Here is a 20,584-nt window from a genome sequence, read left to right as displayed (position 1 = left end):
TGGCCTGTTTCTCGTTCCTTTCGCTCTCCTATGCTCTCCTAAGTATAAAACATGAAATTAAGGCATTAGGAGCATCGAATTCACCAATTCTAAGGAGAAATCATCCATAAAATGTGTTAAGCATGGGGTAAAAATATGTATAAATTAGGGTTTATCAAATACCCCCACACTTAAGCATTTGCTTGTCCTCAAGAAAAATTTTTAACTTATAATCAAAATAATCCATAGGTAATCATACATTGAAAATTCAACTGAAAAAACATCAAAGTTTTAAACATTCAAAGTTGAGCACTTTATTATGAAAATATAGGTGTCTCCCCTCATCTAAATAATTACCTTTGATTCAAAATGTCACAGAGTTTCATATCCTCACTAAAGATTCACTCAAATCACTCGAGGTGTTTAAGGACAATAAATGAAGCACTCAATAGTCAATAATGAAAGTCATTACGATAGGCTTGCATGAAAATCACATCTCCACCACTATAAATTGAGATGATACATCAATCAAAAGGTCTTTAGAGGGTTGTAACGTGGCTTTGGTTAGGGGATGTGGTTACAAGCTAAAAGAAACGGTTAGAGTCGAGATTGAATTGAAAAATCACTTAACTAGAAAAAGATTTAATCATCACTTGCGTACAACAGAGCTTCTTCTCAGAAAATGGAATTTAACTTCTTTGGCTCAAAAGATTACTACTAATATGTATACAGTTTTGTTTTTAAGAATAAGTTAAATAACATAGACTAACTATTAAGAACAAGACATAGCTGAGCAACTATTTCAATTCAAATCTCGACAAAAATATAGATCAAATTAATTTAGGGGATTTCAACAATAATGGGTTAAGGATTAATATTAAGGGTAATACAAGAAATGGCTTGTTAGGCTCAAGGGGGTTCACTAAGGGTTAATCGTGGAGGTAGGCTTTTCATGGCATGAGTGGGTTAATCCTAAGTGCCTTAATCATTTTGACATATCAAATCAAATGGTGTGGTCTTGACATGCATAATCAAGCAAGTGCTAGAATAACAGTTCAATACTGACGCACTCAAAGCACTAATAAAAGTGAACATGAAAGAATTAATAGATGCTCAAAAGGCTCAAAAATCTTACAAAAATTACGGCTTTTTGATGTTTAAAACTTGTGAATTCCAACTCAAAGTAATACCTAAACTTTGGGGAAACAACCTAAAATTTTAAATTCTTAAAAATCAACTTATCATGCTTGATTCTCTAATGTCTTAAAGTTTAAACAATCAATGCATAAGTTCCTATGTTTAGTTCAAGATATATCAATCAAAATCATAAATCAATCAAAATTTATCCTAAATATGATATGAGAGCTTTTCAAGAGAACAAGGCAGTCATTCAGGGATTTTTTTGTTAATGAAATGGATACCCCCCACTTAAGATGTACATTGTCCTTAATGTACAAAGATAGATATTTTGAATATGGAAGTGTAAGTTCATAAGATAGGGAGAAAAGTTCCTGAGTTAAAAATGGATGAAATTCCTGGATTAGCGAGAATGAGTTGTTGGAAATAAAGCTGGAGGACAAACATGATTCCGAAGGACAAAAGGATAATTGGGGGACTAATTTGATAGTAATCATAAAGATAAGCCGTGTTTAAAAACAAAAAAAATCTTCAAAAATTAATAAAAGAAAAATAAAATAAGATAGATAATGCAATTTTTGAAGTGGCACAGCCGATTCACACGCCTGTGTGGATCGTGTCTCACCCGTGTTTGTTGCGAAGTGAGATGTCGTCACACGGCCTTAGGGTACGCCCGTGTGTATATGTTGTATGGCTACATGATCATGTTACACGACCGTGTGTGATGTGGTTCGCTTCTCCCACAGTCGTGTAGCTCTGTGCACGCCCGTGTTGTTTTGACAGTGTTGTCCATGGGTGCTAGACACGGGCGTGTCACACGCCGTGTTCATTTGGCAAATTTGACCACGGCCAGGTCGCACTACCGTGGCCACTTATAGCATCCCGTGTTGGGAAAGATAACTTTTACCCTGTTTTCATATGGCCGTATCGCACGGCCGTGTTTCTGTCTGTGGTTGTCACAAGGGATGAAGCACGGCCGTGTGATTGGCCATGTGGAGTTAGGAACCTGTACTCAAAGCTTCTGTTAGTGATCTAGATGTTTAAAATTGAAATTTAAATAATTTAAAACTGTTAGTACTCAGGTTACCTCCAGAGAAGCACTTGTTTATAATCTAAGCTCGACTGTTACCTTGTTGGTTTATTCAGGGTGGTTTGTGGAGTCGTAGCTCCTTTCCATCGTCTTTAAAACTCTCACCATTATAAAGTTTGAGACGATGTCCATTTACTTTGAAAGTACCGTGTGATGGGTGACTTACCTCTATTGTGCCATACGGAAGAATAGATTGAACTGCGAAAGGTCCTGACCATCGTGATTTAAGTTTCCCAAGAAACAATTTAAGTCTTGAGTTGTATAGTAGGATAAGATCTCCAACTTCAAATTGTTTGCGTTGCTTCAAACGAGTGTCATGGCACCGCTTTGTTGGTTCCTTGTATAGGCGTGAGTTTTTGTATGCATTGGCTCGCCACTCATCAAGTTCGTTCAGCTGCATCAACCTGTTTTTTCCTACAAGTTCGGGATCAAGGTTTAAAAATTTAATAGCCCAAAAAGCTTTATGATCTAGTTCGAATGGTAGATGACAACTTTTTCCATAAACAAGTCTGTAAGGTGATGTCCCTATGGGAGTCTTAAAAGCAGTTCTGTAAGCCCATAAGGCATCATCTATTTTCATTTCCCAATCTTTTCTGTTTGATTCTACTATTTTTTCAAGGATCGATTTGATCTCTCAGTTTGCCACTTCAACTTGTCCATTAGTTTGAGGATGGTGTGAGGTGGCTGTTCTATGATGAACTCCGTATTTCTTAAGAGTTTTTTCAAATTAGGTATTACAAAAATGGGTACCCTGTCACTGATAATTGCTCTAGGTGTTCTGAATCTTGAGAAGAGTTTTTTCAGGAAACGTACTACCACTATAGCATCATTAGTAGGTAGAGCTTGGGCTTCCACCCATTTGGACATATAATCAACTGCTACTAAGATGTATTTATTCCCAAATGAACTGGGGAATAGGCCCATGAAATCGATACCCCAAACATCAAATATTTTACATGAAAGTATATAGTTTTGAGGCATTTCATCACGTTTAGATATGTTACCTGTCCGTTGGCATATGTCGCATGAAGTAACGTACCTGTTAGCGTCTTTGAATAACGAGGGCCAATAAAAACTTGATTCAAGTATTTTATGTGCAGTCTTAGTTCCACTATAGTGTCCTCCAATTGGCCCTGAGTGACAATGTTCCAATATTTTTGATGTTTCTGATCTTGTAACGCATCTCCTAATGACTTGATTGGCACATCAGCGAAAAAGAAAGGGGTCGACCCAAAAGTAGTTTTTCACATCATTAAAGAATCACTTCTTTTGCTGGTGTGTTAACCCTTTTGGGATGATGTTAGCGGTTAAAAAATTCGGGATGTCTGCAAACCATGGTACCTCTGAGTCAGATATAGCGAAAAATTGTTCTTCAGGAAACAAATCATTTATTTCAACTTCATCTAGTTCTTTGGTATTAGAGTTCTCGAGCCTGGACAGATGATCAACCGCGAGATTTTTAGCTCCTTTCTTATCCTAAATTTCCAAGTCAAATTCCTACAATAGGAGAATCCATCGAATGAGTCGAGGTTTTGCATCAGTTTTAGTTAAAAGGTAGCGAATGGCGGAATGGTCAGTGTAAACAACAACTTTAGACAATATGAGATATGATCGAAATTTATCAAATGCAAAAACCACAGCTAGCAATTCTTTTTCCGTAGTAGTATAATTCTCTTGTGGAGCCATCAAAGTTTTGCTAGCATAATAGATAAGTTGAAAATGCTTGTCTCTTCGCTGTCCCAATACTGCACCTACTGCAAAATCACTCGCACCATACATTAATTCAAATAGTAAGTTCCAATCAGGTGCAATTATGATTGGAGCATTAATTAATTTATCCTTTAAAGTATTAAATGCTTCTAAACACTCCTGATTGAAATTAAAAGGTATATCTTTTTCTAGCAATTTAGTCAAAGGCTTAGCTATTTTAGAAAAATCCTTAATAAATCTTCTATAAAAACCAGCATGTCTTAAAAAGCTTCTAATAGCCTTAACCGAACTAGGAGGGGGTAATTTTTCGATTGTTTCTATTTTAGATTTGTCTACTTCAATCCCTTTACTAGAAATTTTATGCCCTAATACAATACCTTCTTGAACCATGAAGTGACATTTCTCCCAGTTAAGCACAAGGTTCGTTTCCTCACATCTTATTAAAACTCATTTTAAATTTTTAAGGCAGAGAAGGAAAGAGTTATCGAATACCGAGAAATTATCTATAAATACTTCCATGATATCTTCCACGAGTTCGTCAAAGATGTTCATCATACAGCGCTGAAAAGTGGCAGGAGCATTACATAATCCAAAAGACATTCTACAATAAGTGAACATACCATATGGGCATGTGAATGTCGTCTTTTCTTGATCTTCAAGAGCTATTGGGATTTGGAAGTAGCCAGAGAGTCCGTCTAAAAGGCAGTAGTACATGTGCCCAGATAATCTTTCTAACATTTGATCAATGAATGGCAAGGGGAAGTGATCTTTTCTTGTGGCATCATTCAGTTTCTTGTAATCAATGCAAACTCTCCATCCTGTGACTGTCCTTGTTGGGATTAATTCATTCTTCTCGTTGGTCACAACCGTCATGCCGCCTTTCTTAGGGACAACCTGCACTGGACTTACCCAAGAACTGTCAGAAATAGAATAAATAATCCCAGCATCTAGAAGTTTAATTACCTCAGCTTTTACAACTTCCTTCATATTGGGGTTCATTCATCTTTGAGCTTGCACACACGGTTTGTATTCATCTTCCATCAAAATTTTGTGGGTGCAAAAAGAAGGGCTGATTCCTTTAATGTCAAAAATTTTCCAAGCTATGGCCTTCTTATATTCTTTTAATACTTGGATAAATTCCTCTTTCTCCTTGGGTTGCAAGTTAGAGGCAATAATAACTGGTAATGTAGAATTATTTCCAATGAATGTGTATTCCAAGTGGTTTAGTAATTGTTTAAGTTCCAGTTTGGGAGGCTCTTCAATAGAGGGTTTTTGCTTAAGTTCATCGTTTATCTTAATGCCCTCATATTCTACTCGTCTTGAAGAATGCTCATTAGGTTCGTCATCTGTGTCCTCTTCTTGAGCTAGATATAGTTCCATCATGTCCTTCTGTATAATTTCCTGAAAAGAGTCTTGAGTAGTATGATCAATAGAGTCAATAAAATAACATGAATCATCCTGTTCCCTAGAAAACCTCATAGTATCATAAATTTTAAAGATAATCTACTCGTCACCTACTCTAAGTACCAATTTACCGTCACCCACATTGATTACAGCCTTAGCAGTGGCTAAAAATGGGCCCCCTAAAATTAAAGGCACTTCCACATCTTCGTCCATGTCAAGCACAACAAAGTCAACAGGAAATATGAATTTATCTACTTTCATAAGTACGTCTTCTATAATACCCTTAGGATATTTAATAGATCTATCGACTAATTGAATACTCATCCTAGCGGGTTTAGGTTCCCCAAGACCAAATTGTTTGAACATTTTATATGGCATTAGATTAATGCTAGCGCCTAAATCAACTAGTGCTTTCTCAACATTCAGACTACCAATTAAGCAAGGAATAATAAAACTTTCTGGATCTTTTAGTTTGGTTGGCAGTTTGTTTTGGAGTATGGCTGAGCACTCCTCGTTGAGTTCTATTGTAGATAAGCCCTCAAACTTCCTTTTATTTGTTAGAAGCTCCTTCAAAAATTTTGTGTATGTAGGCATCTGCAAGATGGCTTCAACAAAAGGTAAGTTGATTTGTAATTGCTTAAAAAGTTCAAGAAACTTACCGAATTGTGCATCAATGTGGTCTTTTTTCAATTTTGCTAGGTATGGAACTGGTGGTTTATATTCCTTCGGCACTGGTTTGCCACTGTTTTCGAGTTTTTCTTCCCCCTTTTCGCTCATCACGGCTTCTTGTGTTAGCTTCTTTTCAGATTCCGCAAACACTTTTCCACTCCTTAGTGTAACTGCTTTTACATGCTCTTTTGATTTGGTGTTACTAGGTAAACTTCCTAGTGGTCTTTCCGAAATTAGTTTAGACAGCTGACTTATCTGAGTTTCGAGCCCTTAGATTGACGCTTGTTGATTTTTAAGTGCTGTCTCGGTGTTCTGAAAATGGGTTTCTGACACCAAGATAAATTTAGATAGCATCTCTTCAAGGTTCAGCTTCTTCTCTTGTTGGTAGGGTGGTTATTGAAAACCCGGAGGATGTTGTGGTCTTTGATTTCCTTGACCGCCCCACGAAAAATTGGGATGGTTCCTCCAACCTGCATTATAAGTGTTACTATATGGGTTATTTTGGGATCTAGAGTTATTGTTACCCATATATTGAACTTGTTCCTCCTCGATGCTAGGGTTGAAGGGTTGATACTCTGTGCATGCTCCTCCTCCATTCGTCTCGCACCTCATTTCTGGATGTACCTGTGAAGAACTAAGAAAACCATAAATTTTCTTATTCAAGAGTTCTACCTGATTAGATAGTATAGTGACTGAATCAACGTTATAAACACCAGCTGTTTTCGTTAGCTTTGTCCTCATGACTTGTCACCGATAGTTATTTAGTGACATCTCCTCTATAAGCTCATAAGCATCTTCAGGTGTTTTATTATTGATGGTTTCGCCAATAGTTGCGTCAACCATTTGCGGTAACCCATGGTGAGGGCATCTTCTCAAAAGGTCATTGTATCTTTCCCATGCATTGTATAGTGTTTCTAAATCCATCTGCACAAAATAAGAGATATCATTACGTAATTTAGCCGTTTTAGCTGGCAGAAAATATTTTAGTAGAAATTTTTCAGTCATTTGTTCCCAAGTAGTAATTGACCCTTGTGGTAACGAGTTCAACCACTGTTTAGCTTTGTTCTTCAATGAAAAGGGAAACAACCAAAGACGTATGGCATCATCGTAAAAGCCATTAATTTTAAATGTATCACAGAATTCCAGGAAATTTGCCAAGTGAGTGTTTGGATCCTCATCCTGCAAACCATCAAACTGAACAAATTGCTGTATCATTTGAATAGTGTTAGGTTTTAGTTCAAAATTATTCGCAGCAATAGTAGGCCTAACTATACTTGACTCAGCTCCTGTTAAAGAAGGTTTAGCATAATCATACATAGTACGAGAAGCAGGATTCTGATTTGCTAGTTCAATGTGTATCGTAGGAGGTAGTTGATTGTCTTGGTTTTCAGCCATCTCTTCGGTTGGGGTTTGAGTATCGTCCTCTTGCTCGTTCTCTGTGTATCTTAAGCTTCGCCTTATTTCTCTTTGGTTTCTGCGAACTGTGCGATCGATTTCTTCGTCAAAAAGTAGTGGTCCAAATAGGTTTCTTCTAGTCATAAACTATAAAAACCTGCCAAGAGAAAGAAAAAGTAAATTAATAAATAATAAAAAATTAAATTCACTTAAATTGCAATAAAAATAAATGGTTAAAGTAATAAAAATTAAGCATTGCTAATATCTTAGTTCTCCGACAATGGCACCAAAAACTTGATCGCGATTTTTGTGTGACAGGTTTTAAATATTTATAATGAATCGTTCTTGAAACTAACTATTATCATGATGTAGGCAAGTGTACCTATCGAACAGTAGTATAGTTTTAGCAAGCCCGGATTGTCGAACCCAAAGGAACTAAAAGTACTAGTAATGATCGTCTTTTTATTATCTAGCCTAAAAATAAGGGGGTTTTGTTTTAACTAACTAATTATCTAAACTAAGAATTCACAGAAAGTAGAATTGGGGGATTACTTTTGGAAAACGATTGAATTAAGACATACCTAAGGAAAAATTCACCTAGACTTTACTTGTTATTCTGGCTCTGAATCGGACGATTTATTCATTTAACTTGTTCTGTAAAGATCCCTAAGTTATGTTATTATCCATATTCAAGACTAAAAATGTCTAATCCTTAGATTGAATAATTGAGACTTTTCTCTAATTAACACCCTAGGGTTGCATTAACTTGATCTATGGATCCCCTTATTAGGTTTCACCCTAATCTGGCAAAATCTTGTCACCTTATCTCTAGGCGCACAATCAACTCCGCTTAATTATGACAAATATAATCCTAGACAGGGTCTATTCCTCCTCTGAATAAGAGCTTATCTTGAATCAGTATCCTGGGATATCAAAACAAGAATTAAGAACACATAATTAAGAACAAGTTAAATATTTATCATACAATTCAGAAAATAATAACAAGATTCGTTTTAGGTTTTATTCCCCTTAGGTATTTAGGGGATTTAGTTCATAACTAAAAAGGAAAACATCTCAGAAGAATAACGAATACAAAACATAAAGAAACCCAAAACTCCTGAAAGGAAATTGAGGGGAGACCTTCAGTCTTGATGATGAATCCGGCTTCTGAGATGGAACAATCGGCTTTCTTCGAGTAATTCCTTCCTCCTTTTCTGTTCCTCCCTTACTTTACTCCTCTAGGGTGTATTTATAGGCTTTAGAATGCCTAGAAGCCCTAAAATTGGCCTTTTCCGAATTGGACTCAACTTGGGCTCAACAGGGACACGCCCGTGTGACACACCCATGTGCGATTACTTTAGGCCGTGCTCGAGCCTGTTAAATAGGCACGGCCGTGTGGTCCACTCGTGTGAGTCGTGCTTTGATTCTGCCAAATTGACATGGTTGTGTGGTCTGCCCATGTGAGGAAGTCCAGGCTGTGTTGATGTCGTACTTTGGCCCATTTTCTCTAGTTTTGGTTTGTTTCTCGTTCCTTTTGCTCTCCTATGCTCTCCTAAGTATAAAATATGAAATTAAGGCATTAGGAGCACCGAATTCACCAATTCTAAAGAGAAATCATCCATAAAATATGTTAAGCATGGGGTAAAAATATGTATAAATTACGGTTTATCAACGAGCGTGTGTCTGAGCCGTATGCGCCACACAGCTTAGAACATGGGCATGTGTTTTGGCCGTGTGAAACCTGCACCTAATTTCAAATTAAATTAATTAACCACATGGCCTAGCACACGGGCATGTGGCATGGACATGTGCACAAGTTAGAGAGTTACACGGGGTTGAACACGACCTTTTGCACGGGTGTGTCCCTTGGACCACACGGGCGTGTGAGTTCTACACCTTGGAAAAATTTTGAAATGTCACGAAAAATTCTTAGAGTTCCCGATTAGGTCCCAACTCGATTCTAATGCTCGTATTGGGCCTTGAGGGTCCAATCAAGGGACATTTTGAATGTTCTTTGCTAATGAATAGCAATTCACATAATTTGTTTGAAAAATATTCTGAAAGTTTCAGTAATGATACGAAACCTTGTTCCGACAACGGATACGGGTTAGGGGTGTTACATTCCGACATTCACTGAGCTTGTTTAAGCTCACACACTCTTTATTAAATCTTTGTAGATAAGTAGTTTTTTTTTGGTAAGTGGAGTGGCAAAGGAAGTAATCTAGGTAAGTTAATATTTTTGAGTTAGTGGTTTTCAAGATTCTTTTAAGCTCACTGAATAAAGGCAATATGGGTTAGAGTTTTAGTTTTGATTATTAACATTATTTTATTAATTCTATCTTGGTATTGGATTGACGGAATATGGATGTTGTTTGGACTTCATTTACAACTAAATTGACTTTTGATATTAAGGTTGATAATGCATGTTAGATATTTTTATTTAAATGTATGGATTTGGCATGATAAATGTTTAAAGGATGTTAATAAGTTCAGTTAAATTAGACTATAATTGTGTGTTAATAGAACATTGTTTTGAGCATGAATAACATTTTAACTTGTGAATTTTTGATATTTTGGGTAAATGTATCGATAATCGGGATACGAATATCTATACCTCAAAGCTGAGAGTTTTCAAAATTTGATAGAATCCAACTTTGGTATCGATACACATATACGAGTATTAATACTCGTGATAAAAATATTGATACCTGCTCATTCGGTATCGGTATATACGTGGTTTTTCGAGATTTATTAAAAATGATCCTTAATTATGGTTAAAATTATTTCTATTGTAGTTTAAATGTTTAAATTAGCCATGAACTTTTCTTTGAATATTAATTTTAGTAGCTATTGCTCTTATTTGAAACTGTATATGCATGTGATTAAGTTCCGTTGGTTGAGGTAGTATCCTGTAACTCGGGTCTAATAATCGGACCTAGTGAGGGGTGTTATAGAAGAAGCCTGTAGACATGGATAAATTAGAATGAGATAGGTTAGATAAGAAAACTTTATCCATGATTCAATTATGTCTAACAAATAATGTGTTGTAGGCGATTTTGATGGAGAAAATGACATTCACCTTATGAAAAATATTAGAAACCGTCTACTCGACAAAGTTTCTAAATAACTAATTGGTGTTGAAACAATGTCTATACACGTTCCATATGGATGAAAGTAAGCACCTTAGAGGACACATCAGTCAATTTATTACTCTCTTTTGAATGATTTAAAAAATGTTAAGGTTCAAATTGATGATGAAGATTAGGCTATGCTATTATTGTGCTATTTACCCCTTCAAACAAGTCTTTCAAGGAGACCCTGATTTATGATGGAGATAATATCTCATTCGAGGATGTGAAGGGTCATCTGTTGAGTAAAGACAAACTTGACAATGAGTTAGGGTTCAGATAGCAAGTCAGATAGGCAAGTCTCAATTTTGGTAGCATCAAGGAAGTGAGAAAATAGATGTTGTTATTGCAAGAACTTAGGTCACGTCAAGGCATATTGTTGTAAACTGAGAAATAAAAAGGCTGCTGAGAGCAATGATGAAGATTTAGCTGGTGCTAATTTAACCAATGATAAGGGTGATGATTTCTTGTTGGTGTCAACAAGTGAAAGCTCCGAGCCTACGTCTGAATGGATCTTGGATTCTGTGTTCTTTCCACATGTGTCCCAATAGGGACTGGTTCTCCACATACAATTTAGTTGAATGTAGAGTTATGCGCATGGGGAATGGTTCACCCAATAAGGTAACCGATATTGGTATTGTTTAGATCAGGATGTACGATGGGACAATTAAGACACTATTAAATGTTAAGCATTTGCCTGACTTAAAGAAAAATCTCATCTCTTTAGGAAATTAGGACTCGAAGGGTTGTAGAATTAACACCGAGTTAAGCGGCATTAAGGTATCTCGTAGGGCTCTCGTTTTGATGAAAGATAAAAAGATTGGTAGTCTTTATGTTCTGGAAGGGTCAATAGTGATTGGTGAAATCAAACTTCCCTCGTTCGTTAAGAAGTTGAAGTCGACTCGTTTGAAGTAGAAGTAACTTGGTCATAAGAAGGAAAATTTTGTATAAGAGATGTTATCTTTTGGATGCAGGTTTTAAAAAGATAGAGCATTACGTTTCGTGAAAATCAAACTCGGGGTCAGTTTTGATTTGGCAATGCACAAGTCAAAGACTAGAAATCTTCAAACTTCTAAGCACAACTTTAACTCAGGTAGTATCCTGCATAGTTCGAGATAAGCCTATGATGGGCTTTGGCAAAGAAGGCATTGTGGAAATACAAGTCAATGTGGAGATTTGTGGAGTTATGCCTCGTATTTTTTTACTTTTCTTCTCCCAGTTAAACTCTATTTTTAGTTTCCTACTTAAACTTTGATTAGTGTAGGTTATTTTAATATTATTTGACTTATGAATTTAGCGTATAAATAAGCCCTTTTCCACCATAGAAAAATAACCAATTACACATTTAGGTATTAGCTTTTACAAGCTTTCAGAGAATTTTGTATTTATGTTTTAAGGGTTCTTATTTCAAGTTTCAGGTTTAGTTTTATCTCCATCTTTGTATTCTTGGTTTTTACCATTATAGTGAAATTATCTTTGCCTATGATTTTTTATCTTCTTCGGAGGGGTTTTTTCAAGTCAAAAGTTTGTGTTTGATCTTTTCAATTTCCTTGTTATTTTACTTGTTCGTTGCCTAATCGGGTTTATCCCCAACATTTTTTTGTTTGTTTCTTCACAATAAAATAAAATTTATATTTTTGAGTTTTAAGTTTCGGTTTACTTAATCAATTATTTCATACTCATTTTAAAATTAATGGGATCATGATTAAGTATTGAATTTGAACTTGTAATGTTCGAAACTCAAGGCAACATGTATTTAAATGAAATACTAATTTTGGGCGTTACGAGGGTGCTATAACCTTCTTTGTACGTAACTGACTCTTGAAACTCGTTTTCCTCTTATTTTTTAACAAGATTTAAAAATTATCTTTTTAAAATATATTCATTTTTTAAAGATAATTTACTAAGTGACTAATCACACTTTATCAAAAAGATGGATGTTGACTCCGGTATTGTTAACTAAAAATGAAGTGTTTTAAAAATTAAAACTTTTATTTACCTCAAATATCGTCAAGCTATTTTTTTTTCACAAAATAGTTTCAACAATTGGTTCTAGATATATCGTAGAATATAAATACAATGTATATAACATATACCACAATTTTTAAAACCTTGGCCAAAAAATAAAACGATTAAACTATGATATCCATGGTTTAAATGGATTTTTAATCACTTATTAATTTCATAAATGCTTTTAAAATTTTAAAATCTAAACACAATCAATTATCAATTCCTCTCTTCAAAATTATGAATCATGAAATACAAGGGCCGGAATTATTAATTTGTTTTGTTATTGCTTAATAACAATAGGAACAAAACATGAATCATCAAGGGCAACTTTTGATTTCTTTTAAGTTGCAATTATTCCCCAGCATTGTATGGATTTATTGTCAAAGGAGATGTACGGTATGATATGACAATTATGTCCAGGATCAGTTCAACTAAGCTTTAATTAGTGGAAGCTACTAACCAAATTTTCAGTAGATTGTTAACGTTATTATTTTAATATTTATGCCCCTAAAAACAATTGAATTCATATTCTTTACATTATCACAATATTGCTAATCAAATTAAAACTCGATGAATTATAAATATTATTATTTAAAATATTATTTTCATATAAATTAATCAAAAATATAAAAACACGAAATTATTAAATTAAATTCTTCTAGTTTTTAATGATAATAAGTTTTTTAGGGTACAATCTCAATTAAATTTGGTTTGGGGGACTGAAATTAAATTGTATATTTTTACGATAGTAAAAATGTAATTTTATCATTTTAATAATTTATATCTTTATAATTTTTAAAAGGTTAAATTAAATTTTTATCATTTTGGGGGAAAAATATAATTTTATTATTACTAATTTAAAATTTTATAAATTATAAAAAGTCTAAATTAAAAATCTACCATTTTAGGGGCTGCACCACTGAATATATCTAAATAGGACTTATATATGTTGAGATTTAAATTATGAAAAATTTGAAAAAATCTTACATATAATTTACACAAAATAGAACCCAAAACTTTGACACTTACAATCCCAAAACATTAAGGCAAAATTTTATTAGTAAAATGGGTTTTTATTTTAAATAATAATAAACCTCAAAATGGAGGATAGTAGGTTAGGTACCTGAGACTGATGAATTCATGTGAAATCTACCTATGAACCATATTTGGGCAAAAAAGCATATACGTAGCAACAATGGAATGTAGATTAAAGAAATCAAATACCTTAACACCTAATAATGTGCATGTCGGTCTCCACATAATTACAGCTATGATTTTGAGCTTCAATGAGTCGAAGCTTCATTAATGTTAAGGGACCACCATTCGGAGATAATTGCCATGCCATGCCTATCCTCAATTGCTCTCTTTCTTCTCTTTTTCCAAAATCACGTTTAAAACTAACCCATCAATCTACGATTTAATGGTTATGGCATGATTTAATTAAAATAAATCTATGATTTAGTATTAGTTTTTTTTTTGGGGGGGGGTCAAAATTTGATCACCACCCATCTTTATGGGCTACAGAGCTGGAAAATGAAAAGTTTAACAAAATGTACAAAAAGGACTTGGTTTAAAGTTAGCATATAGTTTTGGAAGTACACTATTGATGATTTAACTTAAAGAAATCATAAAAAATTCAATTAAATTACTCTATAAACAAACGTGAAGCACTCATGAAAACATAATTGTTAATAAATATTTTATTTATGATGACAATGTATTGCCAAAAGAGAAAGTATCCAAAAGACATATATTGTATTAATTCCCCCTACATGATGCAGGTTGCGAAGATTCAATAGTGGGATTCCATGGCGTTTTGTTGGTTTTTTTTTTTTATCTTTCTAAAATCCCGAGCACATGCATATGGCTAAGCAATGACGTTTAACTGCAAGTTTTTGTACTATTAACTCTCATTAGTTGACTTGGATGCCAAGTTGCAGTTTAAAATTATGCAAATGGGTTCTTAATAAACTTTTTGATATTGAATCCGGTCAATTAAGGTGGTAGGAACTAGGAACGCTCGATTGTTGGAAAAATAAAACTTACTTTGAACTAATTAAGAATAATCAAACTCGATTTATTATTCAGGTGGTTCAACAAATTATTTGTTTAATGCAGTATAAGTCACATTTCTAAAGATTTATGTATACGACATGTATTCATATCTAACATTTTCATACCAATTCAAATAACATATACGAAAAGGGATCTATGGGTCTTGAAATGGCAGAAGGGCATATGGTTTATCCCAAGGAATCTTTTTTCGTTAAGCATGAAAAAGAAAAATTGAACATGGTTAATGCATGTGGCAAAGATTGGTGAGAATTGAGCAACATACTTCTTGTTTTTATCCAAGTAATTTACAAATATTTTTATATAATTAATAAGTTAGTTTTTTTTTGTGAAATACAAGAATAGGATAAAGCCTGAAACAACAAATGCGACTAACGTGACTCGAATCTAGGTTACACCTAGGACGATGAACACTCTGATCATTAAATCATTGCATAGTGTTCAAAACTAACGTGATTTAAACTTTAGCGATTGACTTGAGATTAACAAGTTATTAAATGAAATTATAATAATTTTTTTACATAAAGATAAAAATATAAGTTGAAACTAAAACTTTATAAATTTTTTTATCTTAAATGTTGGATAAAAATTTATCTTATCCGAATTTTATAGAAAGGTTTGGGCAGGTTTATCACAAGTGCCATTGAATCAACTCAAATGTAACCATATAGATAAATGTACAAGAATACCAGATGGATGACAATTATTGGTACTCACATGAACAAGAAAGACCGTTGAATGACCCAAAAAAGCAAGTCCCATAGGAAGAGATCTTATTTCTTGATTTCAGTGCCAATTAATTATTCAAACTAAACTATATGTGTATCAAAGTCATAGTCAGAGAAAAAAAACAAAACAAAAAACAAAAAAAACTTGAGGGCAGGGTTGAAGACACCACAGATGGCTCATATTTAGATGCTGAAACCCAAAGATATCAGTGAAAATATTTGATAAATTCGAATGTCAACTCAATTCATTCATCATTTGATGAATATAAATGTACTCACCGAAAATTTTTATCTCAAAATTAATATAAACATATTTAGTTTTCACCTCAAATTTATTTTCATTGCAAAAATAGGTAAAATTATATGAAAGTTATCTTATTAAGAGTTAAATTATATTTTGTCTATTTTATTAAAAAATGAGTAAATTAATTTTTGCACGCTAGATTAAAGAATAAATTAATCATTTTGTTAAAAAAATTATTAATTTTTACTGTTAAAAACTAGTCACTATACATCAACATAAGGTACATATAGGACACTACATGTCACTATTTGATTATTCCATTAACCACGCCAATCTTTAATAATATAAATGCATTAAATTATTAATAGAAAGGACCGGTTTACTTTTTGATTTAACATATATGAACTAATTTATTTATTTTTAAATAAAAAGACAAAATATAATTTAACTCTTAATACAGGAACTTCCGTAATACTTTTACCTTCAAAAATATTATATCATACCTCACTAATTAACTAGCTTTAATTAACTGCATAAGTTATTGAATATGAGTATTTCAGCTTATATGAGTATTTCAGCTTACAAAAACAAGATTAATTTAGAATTAAGATTAATATATTTTGATAAAAAAAAGATCGCAGTGGACATTATTAGTGCCAAAGTGTCACAGTCAAGTTGCTCCCTGGCAATGTACAAGACAAGAAACCCAGTTACCATCAGGGTTATGAAGTGAAGATTTTAAGCAATATAATTGGACCGGCATTAGCATGTTGAAAATGAAATGCTCATACATTTCCATTATATTTTCCTTTCAGTACAGCTTGGCAGCTGATCATTCCACGGTGGATCGCTCTCCATACACCAAAATTTAACCAATGCCGTTCATATAATGAAACCATATTATATTTTTAAAAAATTATGATGTTTGCTCCTTTGGATGCATGATTTTCCTCCAGGAAACATGGCTTATATATTTAATGACATAATTCCTGACTTCATGATGTCTTTACTTATTTTCCATGTAAATAATTTTGGGTTGAAAAATATCTGAATTAAATTTTTTTAAATTTGTGATCATTGACAATTGACATCGATTATAAAGGAAATAGTTCAATTTCAGTGACATGGGGCTGATAATATTCATAGCTAATAATATAGCAATTAGGCAAAAAAGTATAGTTTTAATGTGTATTTTGGGAAGTCCATGGGAAGCCCTGTCATTTTCATTCAAAGGGTTTTCTAAATAACAATTATATATAAATATATATATATCTTGGCTTGCATATTATGTAAAGTAATTTTCTTGAGCTTTTCAAAGACAGATTTAGGATTGTTTACACCCAAAAAAAGATTATCAATGATTATTCAACTCAATGCTTAGTCATAAATCATATAATAGGCTCTGACCACTAACAATATAAACCCAAATATTCTATTCTTACATTTTTCATAATTATGTGTTCTCCGTATGATAAAAGTAGCAAATATTATAACAATCATTAATTTGGGGTGTATAACATAATTAAATTTGGAATTAAGAAAGTGATGATGATCATACGCTTGCATATGAACCAATAAAAACCAATTTAGTTCATTAAAAGGGGAAAAAAATGACTTTGTGCCTTCATGAAAAGCTTGAGGACTAGGTGCTCGATTTCATGAACCAAAATATAGGTCTAAATATAAATATAATATATATTTAATTGGTTAGATGCCGTCAGCTTGACATGAAATCTTTTCAATATATATGCAGACTAAAGTCAAGTAGCTTTAGTGATGATTAAGAGTAATTCACTAGTTTTTGGACCAACATTTTTTCACTACCATAATTACTGGTTTACAAGACCCTTTCATTTTCAAACCAGTCACCCATCCTTTCCCCCTTTCTTTTTTAATTATGAGATTTTTATAATATATGGTGTTATTTAAAATTAAACCCTTAATTTTTGACACTTTCAATAAAAGAACAGAAAAAATAAATTTCGTCTTGGTGACATAAATGTCTACTAACAAGTAAGATTTTGTAACTTTGAGTTAAGCCCATTTAGTAATATCTCAATCTAAGTGTTCTGTATATACTAACCTAGGCCCGTTTAGGTTTGAGCATAGTATACAGTCCAAATGTGGAAACCATTCATTGATCTTGTATGGATTTATACGTGAGGAAATTGTCACCTTGGCCTGCTTCAGGTATCATAAACTAGCCTCGTGGCAGACGGTACTTGGTTGTAATAATTCAAGGTATGGATAGTATGCAAATCAAAATAATATAATTATATATAATTATTTGATGCAAAATTAGAATTCATCATTGGAATTGATAAAGAACACTAAAATAAATTGATTTTTTGTCTTAATCTCTTCTTCTTCTTTTTTATTTCATTACACAAACCCCTTAGTGATAGAGGTTATAAGGGTGAAGCAAAAAAAACTTTTTTGAGGAGGGGGACGGAATTAAGGTATGCATTTTATGACGGTTGAAATGCATTTTTAAGGGTTAAATTTAAAATTTATCATTTGGTAGAGGGTATAGTATGTAACACCCCTCACCCGTATCTAACGTCGGGACAGGGTTCGAGGTATTACTGGACTTAGACTTTCACCAACATGCAAAACTGGGTCACCAAATTTCGCCCAAAATTTAAAAGTTTTCAAACACATGCATACCGTCCCTTATACAGGCCTTCGAGGCCTAAAACATATCTCGAGGCAGTTCGGAACAAAACAGAGAACATTCGATAAACTTTGGGCAACTTTATAAATTCTCTTACTTTAGTGAGTCACACGCCCGTATGGGTGGGGCCGTGTGGTCACACACGCCCGTGTGGCTTGGGACACGCCCATGCCCTCAGCCTGTTTAACTCTCTGTTTATGACGTCAGCATGCATTTAGGGGCATACGGCCAAGACACATGCCCGTGTGTCTAGCCCGTGCTCGAAACTAACTTAAAATTTTAAGCGCAGGGAACGCACGGCCATACCACACGCCCATGGGGGCGATCCGTGTGTCACACATGGCCTAGACACACACCCATATGTCTACCCGTGTGGACTTTATTAGTTTATTTTCCAAGCCTTTGGCCACCCTCTACCAACCAATCGCACTTATAGGTTACCTTAATACATAATAAGGCCAGGTTATACACTTACATATAACCTTGATAAACCTCATTGCCTGTAAACCTCATATCATCGGTTTTATACATGCTAGGTTAATTCCCTTTTTGTATTAAGGGTTTCCATGTCTCATTGACGCATTTAAGGTTGGCTCATTCTTATAAATCATTGCCAATTATAACCAAGCCATCTCATGTAAACATAAACATGCATAGATTTGTAGGTCATAGCCTACTTCAAAATAAGCCAATTTCCATGGCCAAATACAAGAAGATATGTAATTTTTACAAGCTTTCATATGGTAAATTCAAATGACACATATCACAAAATAAACCAAAGCCCTATACATGCCATTGAACAAAATAAGAGTATCTATATACCAAAGCTAGACTAATTGATAGTGTGTTGACTCTCCAACCATCTTCCAATCTTTACGAGTCCTCGAGCTCTGTAAGATAGGGAAAAGAGAAGGGTAAGCATTTACATGCTTAGTAAGCCCGAATAACTGGAAAGTAAACTTACCAAGTAATAGCATATAACCATATTTAGAAAATATACCAACAAGAATGAAATGGTTTCCCTATCAAATGCACTCAATCAACAAGTTAGTCACAATAATAATACACCATGTAATTTGTTTTAGATGAGCTCATCATCCAATATTTTCATTTTTATATCTCATGTTAATCCCGTTGAGTTTCTTGGAAATCTCAATGGATTATCCATTTACCGTCCAGTCATAAGAGTGATCATCTCATGTACGCACTCCTGCGAACCTCACATCTTACGGCGGGATTACCAGTCCAGGCTAAATCCCTTATAGCGACAAACACCCTTAATGAGCTGGGATCTGAAATACCAGTCCAGGCTAAATTCAGACTCTAATCGGATTACTCGTCCGGGCTAAATCCAAAATGCACACATATTCTTCAGGAGGCTCGATCACTCAAGGAACACTTGTCCGGGCTAGATCCTTTTTATATGTGAGATCAAATGATTACCCGTCTGGGCTAAATCTTTTCTGCAACACATGCAGGATCTCAAGTTATGAAAGCCATGGTTTATCCATTAGATTCCCTTTTCAACCTCAACCGGGACATTTATCGACATGTCATTATTAAGGATGTATTTCATAGATTTTCATGCCATCATCAAATGCAATTACCATACATTCATAAATCATGCAATTAAGCATACTATGAGTTTACTTTAAGTTATCCGAACTTACCCGGTATTTGTCTTGGAATAGTGTGTCGGTTATTCCGAAACTTTTCGTTTTCCTCGATCAACCTCTAAAGTTTGTTCATCGGGGTCTATAAAAATAAAATTAAATTATTAACACCTCACATTATACTTTTCAAGTCTAAATTTCACCCCCGGTCCAAATGACTGTTTTTCCCCTAACTTTTCACATTTTTACGATTTAGTCCCTAGGCTCGTATAATGAAATGCATGCAATTTCTACCTTACCCAAGCCTAGCCTAATATTTTTCCCTCTTATGGTAGCCCACATTTTTTTTATTATTTCTCATTTCTACCACACATTTTACACCTTTTGCAAAAAGGTCCTTTTAAGGGTTTTTCATGAAAATCACCTAGGAAAAGATGTTTAACACACATCCAAGTTTCATTTTCCTCCATAAACCATCAAAATACAAGTAACTCATGCATGGGTAAATTTCTAAACATGAATCCTAGCATGAAATATGGGTAGAAATAGAGAGAGTAAACTACCGAGATTTCAAAAATAAGAAGAATATTAAAAACGAGGCTTGGGAGCATTTACTATTGAGCTTGAAAATGTTGAAAACCCTAGCTATGGTGACTTGAAAATTTCAGCTGGACAAGGAAGAAGAATGGCTGATTTTTGCCTTCTTTTTCCCATTTTATTTCATTAAAAT

At 33.9% G+C, this 20,584-nt stretch overlaps 1 non-coding gene across 1 annotated transcript; it reads left to right on the top strand.

Moving 5' to 3' along the window:
• The first annotated feature begins 6,839 nt into the window (after positions 1 to 6,839).
• On the top strand, positions 6,840 to 6,946 carry LOC121228731 (small nucleolar RNA R71). Its single transcript, XR_005926306.1, has one exon. It is a non-coding gene; the product is annotated as a small nucleolar RNA R71 (small nucleolar RNA).
• The last annotated feature ends 13,638 nt before the right edge of the window (positions 6,947 to 20,584 follow it).

The sequence above is a fragment of the Gossypium hirsutum genome, chromosome A04 (assembly GCF_007990345.1).
Source record: "Gossypium hirsutum isolate 1008001.06 chromosome A04, Gossypium_hirsutum_v2.1, whole genome shotgun sequence".
Classification (NCBI taxonomy): Eukaryota; Viridiplantae; Streptophyta; class Magnoliopsida; order Malvales; family Malvaceae; genus Gossypium; species Gossypium hirsutum.
The sequence above is the reverse complement of the archived record's forward strand: the minus strand, read 5'-3'. Positions and strand labels throughout refer to the sequence as shown.